This window comes from Pongo pygmaeus, chromosome 20 (assembly GCF_028885625.2).
Source record: "Pongo pygmaeus isolate AG05252 chromosome 20, NHGRI_mPonPyg2-v2.0_pri, whole genome shotgun sequence".
NCBI lineage: Eukaryota > Metazoa > Chordata > Mammalia > Primates > Hominidae > Pongo > Pongo pygmaeus.
In genome coordinates, this window is record NC_072393.2 from 59,644,779 (window position 1) to 59,661,019 (window position 16,241).

The 16,241-nt window shown below is 44.9% G+C and overlaps 1 protein-coding gene and 1 pseudogene across 1 annotated transcript in view; both read left to right on the forward strand.

Moving 5' to 3' along the window:
- LOC129020866 (zinc finger protein 765-like) overlaps nt 1–16,241 on the forward strand; it is a 43,119-nt gene that overhangs the window by 10,511 nt on the left and 16,367 nt on the right. The window contains 1 exon segment of the mRNA XM_063658405.1: nt 2,881–3,218. The gene's annotated coding sequence lies outside the window, so the exon portion shown is untranslated.
- Nucleotides 93–885, forward strand: LOC134738804 (large ribosomal subunit protein eL39-like; annotated as a pseudogene).

A 16,241-nucleotide genomic window follows, 5' to 3' on the forward strand; every position in this document is an offset into this window, starting at 1 on the left:
CCAAAGTGCTGGGATTACAGGTGTGAGCCACTGCACCTAGTCCACATCAGTTTTACAAAAAAAAAAAAAAAAAAAATCTTGTTCTTGACTCAATGAGGAGAACTGACAGGTAACAGCAGAAATAGTATTCAGGAGTTGGAGGACAGGCTGGTTAACATGGTGAAACCCCGTCTCTACTAAAAATACAAAAATTAGTTGGGTATGGTTGCAGGCACCAATAATCCCAGTTACTTGAGAGGCTGAGGCCAGAGAATCGCTTGAACCCGGGAGGCGGAGGTTGCAGTGGGCCAAGATGGCGCCATTGCACTCCAGCCTGGGCAACAAGAGCGAAACATTTCTCAAAATAAATAAATAAATAAATGTTAAGCCCCTTCTCTTCCTCTCCCCTCTCATGGTGTTTACTTGACTCCACTTCTCACCAGATCTTCTCACAAGACTTTCAGGATAAAGCGATTCCTGGCCAAGAAACAAAAGCAAAATCGTTCCATTCTCTAGTGGATTTGGATGAAAACTTGCAATAAAATCAGGTACAACTCGAAAGGGAGACATTGGAGAAGAACGAAGCTGGGTCTATAAGGAATTGCACATGAGATGGTGCACATGTTTATGCCATCTGAGCATCACTATCATGTTACCATATCAAGCTGAAAATGTCACCACTATCTGGAAAGTTGGACATGTTTTATTGGGACTATATTTTTTTCTCTCTGAATCTGTTATGAACGTGTTGGTTGGCTGGGTTCAGTAATAAATATGTGAGACTTTTCATCTCAAAAAAAAAATCAAATGATGTAATTCCAGAGTACCTTAATTTCTGTATTTCTTGTTGTTGTTTTTTTTTTTTTTTTGAGATGGAGACTCCACTGGGTTAGTGGATTGCACCTGTGGTCCTGGCACTTTGGGAGGCTGAGGTGGGAGGATTGCTTGAGACCAGGAGTCTCCTGGGAATCTTCTCATCTCCCCTAACCCAGCTCATGACAGACCCTTGGACTTTACTGTTATGGAAAAATCTATTTAAAACAATATTGGTGTGTCAAAGCATTATGTCTGTCACAAGCTTGTGAATGGAAAATAAAAATTACTAAGCCAGAGAGAAAAGTCAAGCTGGGAACCACATCAGACAAACCTGCCTTCCATTTTATTCCTAAATGAGATAGCTACAAGGATTTTTAAAAAGCTACATCGAGGCTGGGCATGGTGGCTCACACCTGTAATCCCACCACTTTGGGAGACTGAGGTGAGCAGATCGCCTGAGGTCAGGAGTTTGAGACCAGCCTGGAGAACATGGCAAAACCCCATCTCTACTAAAAATACAAAATTATCCGGACATGGTGGCATGTGCCTGTAGTCCCATTTACTCAGGAGACTGAGCCTGGAGAATCGCTTGAACCCAGGAGGCAGAGGTTACAGTGAGCCAAGACCATGCCACTGGACTCCAGCCTGGGCAATAGAGCAAGACTCCGTCTCAAAATAAATAAATAAATGTGACCGGGCGCGGTGGCTCATGCCTGTAATTGCAGCACTTTGGGAGGCCGAGATAGGCAGATCACAGGGTCAGGAGATCGAGACCATCCTGGCCAACATGTTGAAACCCCGTCTCTACTAAAAATACAGAAATTAGCTGGGTGTAGTGATGCGTGCCTGTTATCCCAGCTACTGGGAGGCTGAGACAGGAGAATCACTTAAACCAGGGAGTCGGAGGTTGTGGTGAGCCGAGATTGCACCACTGCACTCCAGCCTGGCGACAGAGTGAGACTCCATCTCAAGTAAATAAATAATTAATTAATCAATTAATGTAATCTTAATCTCAAAATCTATCATTTCAATTTATCAAATGCACAAGAGTCCATGCCTTACCAATTTAATTTTCCATATATGTTCTATGTTAACACCTTTTACATATCTCACCTCAACACATACTGTTTTACTTAATTGATGAACTCATTAATTGATGAGTATATAAACTGAAAATAGTGATAATTTAATTTCTACCCAACTCTATTTTATGATCCTCTAGTGTTTCACATTACATAGTTAGGACATGATATCAGAATGTCCATTAATTCCTGTGGTAGGTGCCATCGTACTTTCTTGGCATAAAAGGAAGTGAGTCTCTGTGTGGCTGTCCTGATATGGGGTCAATATTTTAAATCTAATTTAGTCACGAGGCAGATTCCTGTAATTTTATACTCCAATCACTGTATCTACATTTCATCAAGTCTTTAAAGATTTATTTATAATTGCTATCAGCCTCTAGGGTAATATTTTACACATCAATGGAAACTGGTCAAAACCAAAATTATACAATTGAATGTCACCTGTGTAAAAGATAAAGGCAAGGTATAAAAATTAAATATATATCTTCATTGTTGGAAGAACTCTGCTAACTAGCTTTGACAGTAGGGTATGGTGGTTAATGCACTCTGAAATCAGCACAGACAAGATTAATCACATTCTACCCCAATCGAGATGTGAATTTACATGAATCATGTCATCTCTCTGTGCTTGAGTCCTCTTTGCCTTTATAATGGTGGTACCTGGCTCATAGATTATGAAGACTGTGGAGGTGATTACGTGTCTGTTCTTCATAGCAGAGCAATTCATTGCAAATACACTTAAAATGGGACACATACAAATATGGCAAACTCTTCATACTAGAAAGTAACTTTATTATTTCTATTGCATTTCAGCTGACTTTATTCTTTATTTTATTTTACTTTTTTGAGACAGGGTGTCACTTTGTCACCCAGACTGGTGTGCAGTGGCGTGATCTCAGCTCACTGCAGCCTCAACCTCCGGGGTTCAAGGGATCCTCCCTCCTCAGCCTCCACCATAACTCGCTGCCTTTTAAATGTCACTCATTTATCACATTCCCTGCAGGATCCTGTGTCTCTGAAGATAAGTAGCAGCCTATGGGAACTGTGTATTCCTCAGCTGGCTCCTCCACATGCTGGGGAATATCATTGTTCTTATGCACGTGACTGGCAAGTGGAGTCGCAAAAATACCACAAAGACAAAAGATCTGGGATACTGTTCTGCTGCTCATCACGAGGACACCAGAGAGTCACTGCATGCAGCACTGCTGTCCTTCCCTGATGTGATCTGTCTGGGGCTCCTGCTCTGGGGCAGCATCTCCATCGTTTGCATCCTGCACAGGCACAAGCAGCGGGTCCCCCACATCCTCCCTTGAGTCCAGAGCTACCAAAACCATCCTCCTGGTGAGCACCTTTGTGTCCTTTTATACTCTCTCCTTCACCTTTCAAGTTTCTTTGGCTCTTTTGAATAATCCCAGTCAGTTGGTGGTGAACATCTCTGCAATGATCAATGCAGGTTTCCCAACTGTCAGTCCCTTTATTCTCATGAGAGGAGACTCCAGTGTATCCAAGCTTTGCTTTGCTTGGATAAGTAACACAAAACTGCGCTCATGCTGGGCGTGTGGCTCGCGCCTGTAATCTCAGCACTTTGGGAGGCCGAGACGGGTGGATCACGAGGTCAGGAGATCTAGACCATCTTGGCTAACACGGTGAAACCCCGTCTCTACTAAAAATACAAAAAGTTAGCCGGGCGTGTTGGCGGGTGCCTGTAGTCCCAGCTACTCGGGAGGCTGAGGCAGGAGAATGGCGTGAACCCAGGAGGCGGAGCTTGCAATGAGCCGAGATCGCGCCACTGCACTCCAGCCTGGGGGACAGAGCGAGACTCCGTCTCAAAAAAAAAGAATTAGCCAGGCGTGGTGGCGGGCGCCTGTAGTCCCAGCTACTCGGGAGGCTGAGGCAGGAGAATGGCGTGAACCCGGGAAGCAGAGCTTGCAGTGAGCCGAGATAGCGCCACTACACTCCAGCCTGGGCGACAGAGCAAGACTCCACCTCAAAAACAAAAAACGAAAAAAAAAACCCCAATCTTATCAGAAATATGTGAATTGTATATGTTTGTACAATGTTTATGTTATCTAATTTTATGAGAATTATGTGAATTGCATATGTTTGTACAATGTTTATGTTTGTTCATTCATCTCGAGAGACCCACAAACATGGTTATGAAACGAGGCTTGTTAGTGCTGTGCTTGCCAGCAGGGGTCACTGTTCCCTCTCTACCTCCTGATCCTTCCCTCCACACACACCGCAGTGCAGCAGCTCTGTGGAAAAAGTCAAATCAGCTTAGAAGTTTTGGGGAGGAAGACACTGAAACTTCTTTGTTTTTTTGTTTTGTTTCATTTTTGAGATGGAATCACTCTGTCACCCAGGCTGGAATGGTGCCATCTTGGCTCACTGCAACCTCCCCACCCCAGACTCCAGCAATCCTCCCATCTCAGCCTCCGAAGTAGCTGGGACTACAGGTGTGCCCCACCACCCTGGGTTATTTATTTATGTATGTATGTATGTTGCATTTTGTAGAGGCAAGGCCTTGCCATGTTTCCCAGGCTGGTCTCGAACTCCTGGGCTCAAGTGATCTGCTTGCTTGTGCCTCCAAAAGTGCTGGGGTTACAGACTTGAGCCATCATGCCTGGCCTGAAACTCTTTTTGTCCTGTTGTATGCAAGGATTTAAGTCACCAACCTATGTGGTTTCCGGGAAGAAGGGGCAGTAGGTGTAGGAGTGGGTGAAGGTGCTAAGGATGGTGGGGTGAAGCATGGCTGCAAACAGGCATAAAGAGACAAGCTTCTCACCCTGAAGAGTCACCAAATGCTGGATGGTGCAATGTTAACAATGCAACACAGACAATGATGTGAAAAGCTGAAAAATAATCACACCTCCCCATTGTCCTGGCCCCTACTGTGCATGCACACACACACACGCACACGCGCGCGCGCGCACACACACACACACACACACACACACACACACACACACACACACACACCTGTCCTAGCATCCTGTGGTCCCTTGCAGTCCCTTACCCATGCCATGGGATAGTGCATACTTATTAGTCTGTGTTTACTGAGAGAAAAATACAAAAGCCAAAAACAAGAAACAAACACCCAAACTCAACAGATAGGGTTTGGGCAGGTTTCCCAGTGAGGGTGGAAAGAGAGTCTTTGTTGCAGGAAGTCAGGGAGCCGAAACAGAAGAGAGTCTTTGTTGCAGGAAGTCAGGGAGCCGAAACAGAAGAGAGTCTTTGTTGCAGGAAGTCAGGGAGCCGAAACAGAAGAGAGTCTTTGTTGCAGGAAGTCAGGGAGCCGAAACAGAAGAGAGTCTTTGTTGCAGGAAGTCAGGGAGCCGAAACAGAGGGACTGGCTGGAGTCACGGCAGAGGAACATCAATTGTGAAGATTTCATTTTAATATGGACATTTATCAGTTCCCAAATAATACTTTTATAATTTCTTATGCCTGTCTTTACTTTAATCTCTTAATCCTGTTATCTTTGTTAGCTGAGGATGTACGTCACTTCAGGACCACTGTGATAATTGTGTTAACTGTACAAATTGATTGTAAAACATATGTGTTTGAACAATATGAAATCAGTGCACCTTGAAAAAGAACAGAATAATAGTGATTTTTAGGGAACAAGGGAAGACAACCATAAGCCTGTGGGGTCAGTCAAAAGGAACCATATTTTTCTTCTTGCAGAGAGCCTATAAATGGATGTGCAAGTAGGAGAGATATCACTAAATTCTTTTCCTAGCAAGGAATATTAATATTAATACCCTGGGAAAGGAATGCTTTCCTTGGGGGAGGTCTATAAACGGTTGCTCTAGGAATGTCTGTCTTGTGCAGTTGAAATAAGGACTGAGATATGCCCTGGTCTCCTGCAGAACCCTCAGGCTTACTAGGGTGGGGAAAAAACTCTACCTGGTAAATTTGTGGTCAGACTGGTTCTCTGCCCTCAAACCCTGTTTTCTGTTGTTTAAGATGTTTATCAAGACAATACATGCACCACTGAGCATAGACCCTTATCAGTAGTTCTGCGTTTGCCCATTGCCTTGTGATCTTTGTTGGACCCTTATCAGTAGTTCTGCTTTTGCCCTTTGTCCTATTCCCTCAGAAGCATGTGATCTTTGTCAGACCCTTATTAGTAGTTCTGCTTTTTGCCCTTTGAAGCATGTGATCTTTGTACCTACTCCCTGTTTTTACACCCCCTCACCTTTTGAAACCCTTAATAGAAACTTGCTGGTTTGAGGCTCAGGTGGACATCATGGTCCTACTGATATGTGATGTCACCCCCGGTGGCCCAGCCATAAAATTCCTCTCTTTATACTGTCTCTCTTTATTTCTCAGCTCGCTGACACTTATGGAAAATAGAACCTACATTGAAATATTGAGGGTTGGTTCCCCCAATAGGTCTTTTGTGCTAATTGTGTTAATTCAATGTCCTGTTCAGTTTCTGCATCAGAATCAACAGCAGGAATTGATGTGTTGTGTGTTTTGGGGCTTCCTGTCCCTATGTATGACAGGAAATTATTCCAGTCTGGGTGGGGTGCAGGTAGGGATGTGTGAGACTAACTCTCCTGCCATTTGCCACCAGTTGGGGGTGAGTCATTAGGATTCCTATGAGTGCCCCTAGCCTCTGATGTCCCAAATCCTCACTATGCAGATGGTGTTCTGTGTCTCAGCAGGTGAGAGGAGTTGCTCTCAATCTTCCTGTGTGGGATGTGATCCCCGCTCCACCAGCAGAGGTAACTGATGGAAAAGAAATGCAGACTTCTGGGCCCAGGTGTGGTGGCTCACACCTGTAATCCCAGCACTTTGGGAGGCCAAGGCAGGCAGATCAGGAGTTCAAGACCAGACTGGCCAACATAATAAAACCCTGTCTCTACTAAAAATACAAAAAACTACCTGGGCATTGTGGCAGGCACCTATAATCCCAGCTACTCAGGAGGCTGAGGCAGGAGAATTGCTTAAATGTGGGAGGCAGAGGTTGCAGTGAGCCAAAGTCTCACCATTACACCCCAGTCTGGGTGACAGTACAAGACTCAGTCCCCCCAAACCCCCCCAAAAAAAGCAGACTTCTGTTTTCCAGGGAAGGCTTATTGAAATTATGTGAGCAGACATTGCTCAGTGATTCCAGTCATTGACAACAGTTGTGGCTGATGATTTTGTCATCTGCAGCCTCTGGAAAAGGGAGGCAGCCTCCACCTAGAGGTGCCTGTGGGGTCCTAGTTGCTCTGACACAGCAATAGTCACACTGATTTTGAACATTATCTGTTAACTTGCTCTGAGCTCTTGTCATCACAAAATCCTGACCCACAGACAGCTTGGGACTCCCCAACTTGATATTTCAATTTTGAGATGGGTTAGTCTGAACTCTACAAAAGCCCCCGAAACCCTTGCTTATTACACAGAAATGGTATATTCTGGAAGGAAAATGGACCAGCCCAGGAACATCTCAGCTCTAAAGGAAAAATCAAGATCTATTGTTGATGACAATTTGATGCCCTTCTCCACTGTCTGAAGCAAATCTGTGGCATTATGGGGTTCCCAATTTAGCACATACCATGTAAATGTCTGACCCTGGTTCACTGATGGATCAGGGAAGTAGATTCCTCATGGTGGCCACTGGGCTGCAGTGGCTGTTCAGGCTGAGTGCCAGCCACGTGGAACCTGGAGCAGGGATGGTCGCTCCGCTCAATGGTCAGACTTGGAACCAGGCATGGAGGCTCCAGCCTGTAATTCCAGCCATTTGGGAGGCTGAGACAGACAGATCACTTGAGGCCAGTAGTTTGAACCAGACTGGGAAACATAGCGAAACGTCATCTTTACTAAAAATACAAAAAATTAGCTGGATGTGGTGGCAGAGGCCTGTAATCCCAGCTACTTCGGAGGCTGAGGCAGGAGAATCGCTTGAACATGGAGGTTACAAGAAAAAAAGAAATCATCAAAAATCAGTGTTTTGTGTCACTGCCCGTATTCTAGCTGTTGTTCATCCCCATTCAAACTAGAGACTGTCAATGAATCACAGCCTCTTTGAGGCTGCAAACTGGAAGCAATCTGAGCTGCTGATCAGAGTCACATGCCTCATTTAGGAGTCCATGGGAAGGGACTGTTTTCTGAAGCACCTGACCACAATCGAGCTCTGTCACTGCATGCCAGGCTTGTGGTTCTTGGTGAAAGTCAATCTGTTTATCTTGCAGTTGGGGAGGCCCCTGACCATTCCTGGAAGAATGAGTGCATTGGACTTTTGACCCACTTCTAGAGGTTTCAATTATGCCTCACCACTGTCACCACCTTCAGCCTCATTCCAGCTGATTCCAGCCATACCACGTGTCCCTTGAAACTCATTCATGTCACCTTTTAGACTTTTGGGACCATTTTCATGCCAAAATACTGTCTTTAATCACTAAATTTACTTGAAATGGGCCAACTGTCTTATTTTACTTCCTTTTTTCCCCTCTTGATCCATCAATGTTGTTTAGGTAATTTGTTGAATGGGACTGACTGATTCTGTGGAGGGAGAGGGAGAGTGACAACCTGAAACCTGAAGAGCAATGAACTTAGGTCCTAGGAGCTCTGAGGAATGGAAGGATATTAATCACCTTTTGTCTCCATAATCACCTCCATGAGTCTTAGAGAAGAGTCTTGCTAGAAGTCAGGTTGGGCTGGGACTGTGTTAGTATCAGTTAAGCCAGATGAATAAATCTCTTCCACAAATGTGCTGAGGCAACTAACTGGATATCCACATGGAAAAGAATAATGTTGGATCCCTATCTCACACAATCAAACTCTTATTTTACAACGTTAAAAAAAAAAAAAAAGGAAAAAAAGGAAAGAGAGAGAGACGAGGAAGGGAGCCCTGCGGGAGGGGGTGTTACTTTGTCGCCCAGGCTGGCCTGGACCCCCAGGCTCAGCGATCCTCCCGCCGCTGCTTCCTGAGTAACTGGGACCTCAGGCTCCCGCGCCCGCGCCCACATCCCTGCTGTGTTTATCCAGCAGGTGGTCACCTGACTCCTCGCTGGCCTGAGCATTCCGTCCCGCATCCCAGGCGGTGGCCCTAGGGAAGTCTCTGCAGCTGAGCACAGGGTAGACTCTCCCTCCCAAGTGAATGGAGAATAGAAAGGGAGAGGATTTCTATTTTGTGGGCCGTCAGCCTGAAATCGTACGTTCCATCCAGGCAGGGCTTTGCATTTTACATTCCAGTTTGCATCCCCGTTTCAGACAATTTCAGGGCTTTTGAATCATGCCTCAGCCTTCCTGGCCGGTCTCGCCTCCAAAACCCGAAAACAGAGAGAGGCCCTGGGAGCCAGGCTGAGAGACGCACAGGCCTGGGTTCTAAAGGGTGAAGTCTCTCTGCCCCGCCCCTACCTCGCCCAGGCCCCGCCCACCTCCTCGCGGGTCCCGCCCAGGCCTGGCTTCTTTCCTGCGCGCAGCAGCTTCGCGCAAACCCGGAAGCGGACCGCGTGGAGTGACTATCCCACCGCGGCGGGTGAGTTTCGCTCTGTTTTGTATTAAGTCTGCGCTTCCCAGGTCCCTGGCGCTTCTGTACCTGGGGTGTGGGGTCTCCACAAACCTGGAAAGTCTCAGCCATCTTCCTTCACCCAGAGCAAATTGAGACGACCCCCTGAGAGTCCGGGGGTCGGTTCCTTTTTGGTTTAAGGTCCCCCTGAGGCTGGTCCCGTCCCGGGTCTTTCTGCTATAGGGCAACGTATACACTTTCTATCACTTAGTTTTCCTGCTCTGAAACTTTTTCTGACTCCTCCCGCCCCGCGCTTTTTAAAGTCCTCACCCGAGAGGTGAATTCCCGCCCTGAGCGCCTCCCAGCCTCGCCCTCGTTGGCCGCTGGAGCGCAGGACCGTGGCCCCAGTCCCAAGGAGGCCGCCTCCTCTGTCTGGTCCTGGGATCCTGCAGACCCCACCCTTGTCTTAAGGCGCCATCGCGCCGCCACCTCCTTCCTCTTGCGCGCCCTGCTGCTCCCCAGGTTCCCCTCCACAGTCACCGCTTTCCCTGAGCCCGAGTTAGGGAGGTGCCCGGGGCCTATCCTGTGACACGGGGTGTTCTTGCCTGCCCATCTCCAGCTCCTGGAAAATGCGCTACCCCGGGATGCAGGCGTTTTACTCCAAACCCTCCTGTGTCTTATCCAAAGCCTCCGGTGATTGTGTGGGCTAAAGGGATCAGGAGACAGACGTAGAGCAGTAGAAAACCTGAGACAGAGAAAAGAAGAATAAAAAAGACTCATAACAGATGGCAAAATAGAGGATGGGTGAGGGATTTGCCAGAGACAGCAAATGTGAAACAAAAAAATAGCAGGAGGAGAAAAGCTAGATGTACAGAGAGATGAAGGACAGACAGCAAGGTAGGGAGAGGGACAGCAAAGAGGGAGGCTCATCAGAGTGAGGGAGAGGAGGAGGGATTTGGAGCCAGGGCAGACAGAGCAGAGTGGTGCTGGTGGCAAGGAGAACAGAGGGAGGACCACAGCAGGGAGGACACCTGGGGATCTGGGGTACCAGAGAGTGGGGGCGAGGGGCATAACAGGGAAGAGAGAATTTAACAGGGAGAGCAAAGGAGGCACAGAGATGGTGTTGCGGGAAACTAAGTACTAGAGAGACCGGTATGCGGGAGACAGAACGATGTTTATTTAAGGTACACAAGGCTCAGTGGATTTACATCTAAAAAGCTGAGCATTTCAACAAAGACAGAGTGGGGTTTTTATAAGCAGGCTTACAGAAGCAAAATAAAAGCAGTTAATCATGTAATGATTGGTCTCATAATCTATAGCATAGCATAACTTGGGCCTTGTATAGCTGGTGGTCTTGTAGCTGCATTGAAAGAAAAACAAGAACAGACTTTTTTTTTTTTTTCTTCACTCTTCTTCTAAAGTGGGGTTGTCTGGAGCTCATTCCTTTGGCTTCAACTGCACAAAAAGCGTTATCTTATAACTGTCCTTGAAGTGAGCTTGCTAGGCAGAGGAAAACTTTTTCTTCTTTTCTTTTTAACCCTTGCTTGCCTGTTAGTTTTCTTGGAGTGAATGAATGCATATTGATTTTTTAAATTTCTGCCTCAGTTTTCTCCCTTTGCTGCTTTTTATAAATAAGATTTTAATAGAAAGCACCACTATTACTTGATTCTTCATGAAAGAGCAGGTTTTCTTCTTTAGACACAGGCTGATATTTATATGGAGCTATTAGCTGAGTGCTAGTCTGCCTGGTCACAATTGCTTCTATAGTTGATTGAACGTTCTTAACAAGGAAAGGTAAGAGGCAAGGGAGTATTAAACCAATTCTTAGTATGGCTAGAACTACTCCTGTTAAGGTTTTGAATCTACTGAAGGAGGAAAACCAGCCTCTAAAGAGGGACTCAGGAGTCTACTTTATCTAAGTCTGGACTGGAACATGGGCTAATTTTTTCTTTCTTGCAGTTATTTCTATAACAGCCTTCCTATTGTCATCGATTTCTAGGCAGCAATTAGTTAGATTAAACTTTCTACATACTCCTGCTTCCTGGGCTAGGAGGTGTCTAAAGCTAATCTATTTTGGTAGATGGCATTTCTCATTTTTGTGGCTTGCTGGGCCAGTAAGTCTAATGCATTTGCTGTTTCATTAGTGATGATTCCAAGTACTGCCTGCAACTTTATGATGCGGTTAAGTGTGTAAATTGGGGTGCGGTACCTTCATGTGTACTTATCTTGTGCCCAGGTAGCTGGCCTGGAGTACCGAATTAATCTTCCAGGAGGCCAATCTGTGTCTTTCTAATCTTCTATTTTTATGTCCTTTCTTATGTCTATATCTCTTTTGTTTTTTTCTTTAATTTTATTGTAGACAGGATACCTTCAAGTTTCTCCCTGTTGCAGTGGGAGTGAGAAGAAACATGGTCTAATTGTTTCAAGTACAGAAGTGCTTGTCCACTTTCCTGGCAACTGTCGGTAGGCCCGTGGCACACAGATCTGATAGATACCAGAGGGTACTTGCCAGGTATTTGGAGCTTCAAGCTGATACTAGGTGTGGTTTAGAGAAGAGAAACAGGAGAATGGGTTTGGATGAGGTGATCTGGAGTCATCTTTGCCTTGCCACAAAGTTTTCTTTAGTGTTTTATTATAATATTGCTGTCTTAAACAAGTTAATTCTTCTACTGAGTCCATAAAAGCTTTTCCTTAGTGAGGAACCCAGTATCTCCTGATAATATAAGTTTTTAAGAGCTAGGCATTTGAACTTGTGGGCATCAGTTTAGGGGAAGTGTCAGTTAGAGTTAAATTATCTTGTGGCATTAACTCTTTTGCTTCTTATGGCCATTGGTCTCCTATGTTAGTCCTTCTACAAACATACCATGAGGAAGTGCTTAAGCTGCTAGCAATGTTTTCAGCTAGCCAAGCAAACAGGATTTTAGCTAAAGGATGATGCCCTTGTAACTTCTAGTCTACGTGCTTATGGAATGATTTAAAGACTCGGAATTGTTGCTGGTCCAGGTTCCTTTTTGATAACATATAGGCAGGTTGCTGGGTAGGTGTGTGTGGAGACATGTATGGGGTAACCTGCGGTCCACATGGTAAGTCTGGCTTTAGAATGGTGAAATTTATAGGATGATGGGTTTTTGTTTCACAATCTGGTTTTACCAGCATTTTGATAAGCATAATTGGCCTTTGTAGTGTGCTGGGGTGCCACAATATGCAATACTGACCATCTTTTTCTAGGGTCCCAGGGGGACAAGGTGGCATGCGTACATATTTGTAGTCATTTCTATGGTATCTTTGTATAGGTAGGTCACCACACACAGGTGAGTTTAGGTATGCTGCTTGACAGGCATCAAAATACAGAGAAATAGGCCATTGGTAAAAGGGGGGGACCTTACTTTGATTTAAGAGGGGACTTTCTTTTGACCTTGCATGAATTTTAAACTGTTCACCAGGTGAGAACTTGGGGTTATAACGTACATAAGGTTGGTTATTTCCTGAGTCACAAATTGAGTAGGTGGTCTGATTATAAGTCTTTTTTTTTTTTTTTTTTTGAGATGGAGTTTCACTCCTGTTGCCCAGGCTGGAGTACAGTGGCATGATCACAGCTCACCACAACCTCCACCTCCTGGGTTCAAGTGATTCTCCTGCCTCAGCCTCCTGAAAGGCTGTGATTACAGCCATGCATCACCATGCCTGTTTAATTTTGTATTTTTATTCGAGGTGAGGTTTCTCCATGTTGGTGAGGCTGGTCTCGAACTCCCCACCTCAGGTGATCAACCCATCTTGGCCTCCAAAAGGGCTGGAATTACAGGCATGAGTGACCACACCTGGCTTTATAAGTACAAGTTCTTAAGCGAGTCCTTGTACACTCATAATAAGTATGGTGCAATAGAGTCTTAGTTATCCTGTTCCCTGACCAGGTAGTATGTGTACAGTGGGGACGCGTTTCTATAGATGCTTCTTCTATCATGGTGAAGGGGGGTAACAACAGCAAAACAATGTACAGCATATTCATATCCAGCAAGGACAGAAGAGGGCCTTGCCTGGGGGAGGAGGTTGAGCACAACGACAGAACAATAATAAAACAGTTAGTATTACAAGGAAAACTACTAGTCTTAAGATTTCTAACCACATTTACTTGCTTGATGAGTCCTCAAGCTTCAGCCATGAGTAGACTAGTCAACTTCCGGTGTGTGACTAGAGCTGGGCTTGTCGTCCCCTCCACCTTCAGCTGTGCATAGACTGGTCACCCTCCAGAGTGACCAGCGCAGGGCTGTCGTCCTCAGCAGCAGCTTGGTCTCATCTCAGGATCAACCCAGTTGGATGATCTGGGTCTTGCTGGCTGGTCCACTTGTCCTGAACTGCTGGCTTCAGCTAACTGGTGGATCCACAGCACAATTCCTGCAAGTTGAACAGCAGTGGGAGTGGACAGGATTACAGTATAGGACCCATCCTTTGTGGGACCTAGAGAAGTTGGATTCTACTTTTTAACCTAAACAGAGTCTCCAGGTTTAAAGGGGTGTACTGGATATGTCAGACTTATAGGCATTCTTTCTCATATTCAGTTATGGACTTCTTGCCTCGCTATTCTTAAAGCCTGCATTTGCTCTCTTGAAGTTAATTCCTCTAGTTCCTGGAGATCACTTTTAATTTGACTTATGATTGGAGAGGCCAACTGAATGAACTCTCATAAGGTGAATACCTAGTTTCTTTGGTGGGGGTGCACCTGACTTGGAGGAGGGCCATAGGCAAGACCTGATCTTAGATGAGTTTCTTGGCAGTATTTCTTCAGCAGCTGCTTGAGTGTCCAGTTCATGCATTTTACTTTCCTTGAACTTTGTGGCTGATAGTCTGTGTGTAACTTCTATTTTATTTTTACCAGTCTTGTAAAATCTTACACTATTTCAGCTACAGATGCTGGCCTATTTTCTGACTTTAAAGTTAGAGGCAATCCAAACCTGGGGATAATGTCTTTTATCAGTACTTTAGTCACTTCTTGTGCTTTTTCTGTCCTGGTGGGGAAACCCTTAACTTATCTTGAAAAGGTATAAATAAGCACTAGCATATACCCATAGCCTCTGGCATGGGGCAGTTCAGTAAAGTTTATAAGCAAGTTTTCACAAGGCATGGCTCCTACTTCTTGAATTCTTGGGGCTGAATGGGCCCCTGTCATGGGTTATTCTGAGCACAGGTTAAGCATTATTCACAAATGGCTCGAGTGACAGCAGAGAGCCATGGCACATAGAAATGGCACTTTTGTGGCCCACTGTAGTGGCTCATGCCTGTAATCCCAGCACTTTGGGAGGCCAAGGCAGTTGGATTATGAGGTCCAGATTTCAAGACCAGTCTGACCAGCATGGTGACAACCCATGTCTACTAAAAATACAATAAAAAATAGCCGTTCATGTTGGTGGGCACCTGTAATCCAAGCAAGTAGGGAGGCTGAGGCAGAAGAAATGCTTGAACCCGGGAAGCAGAGGTTGCAGTGAGCCAAAATCATGCCACTGCACTCCAGCCTGGGTGACAGAGCAAGACTCTGTCTCAAAAAAAAAAAAAAGAAAGAAAAAGAAATGGCACTACATAACGTTCTAATGTTTTTCTTATATGAGTTTCTTGATGAATTTGCTTCAGAAATTTAGGAGCCATCATCTTCAGAATGGCTAATCTCCTACAGAACAACTTCTACTACTTTCTTTTAATATATTTCCATCTTCTTGGGCACACCAGGCTCTTTGATTTGGAGTGTAACTTGGGCCCTCTTGGAGAGGAGGTTCTTCGAGGAGAAGCATAGCTAAGGCTTCCTCTTTAAAATGCAGCATGATCATTGCTGCCTGCTTTGCCTCTCTGTCTGCTTTTCTGTTTCCTTTGGCTTCTGGCATCCTTCCCCTTTGGTGCCCTTGGCAGTGCATTATAGCTACTTTTTCTGGAACCTATACAGCCTCTAAGAGTTGTGGAATCTCTTCTTTGTACTTATTTCTTGCCTCTAGCTGATAAAAGTCCTCTCTTTATATATAGTTCCATGTACATGCAATGTAGTAAAAGCATACTTAAAATTAGTATAAATATTGACTTTCTTGTCTTTTGCTAGCAACAGTGCTCTTGTCAGGGCTATTAATTCTGCCTTTTGAGCTGATGTTCCAGTAGGTAGAGGCTGAGCCTCTACTACTGAGTCTAATGTTACCACTGCATATTCAGCATGTCCAACCTCTTCTAGCACAAAACTACTTCTACCTGTGAAGTACTTGACATCTGGGTCTCTGAGGGGTCTGTCTGTAAGATCTTTCTCACTGGGGAATACTTCATCTACTGTTTTGACACAGTTATGAAGGGGAGCTCCCGTTCGACTGGGAGCAGAGTAGCTGGGTTAGGGTGTTTATTGTTCTAAAGTTGTGTAAGGATTTTCACATAGAAGCCCTTGGTGTTACTGTGGAGAGGCTTGTGACCCAGATTCCAGCTGGGCTAGAGGCTGAGAACCTTTGGAAACAACATTTAAGAGAATGTGAGCATAATGTCTTTAAAAAGCATGTTGTGAGGTAAAGAAAAAAAATACATAATCACTTCTGAAAGATGCCTTAGTCACATCCTATAATCATCTCACATCATTTTTTCTCTGTACAAGTATATTTCTGAGTTACTTTCCTGTTGACTCCAGAGTTTGTTAGATTTCTTAAAAAACAATTTCAAAATAGTTTCTGTTTGAAACTAGGTGCCTCCGGTTCAGATCAAGGTCTGCATGCTTTCTAGTCTTTATCATTTATTGGAAAACTTTGGTACCTAATACAGAAGTTTGATTGTTTCAGTGTGTACCTGGTGAAGATGTCAGTGACCTTTTACCTTAACATCAAAGTGTAGTTTAACCAGTTTGTCTATTTTTCAGTTTTCTTTCCTTACGTCATCTGTGAAAATCTTGAGCTGTGAGCTATTAA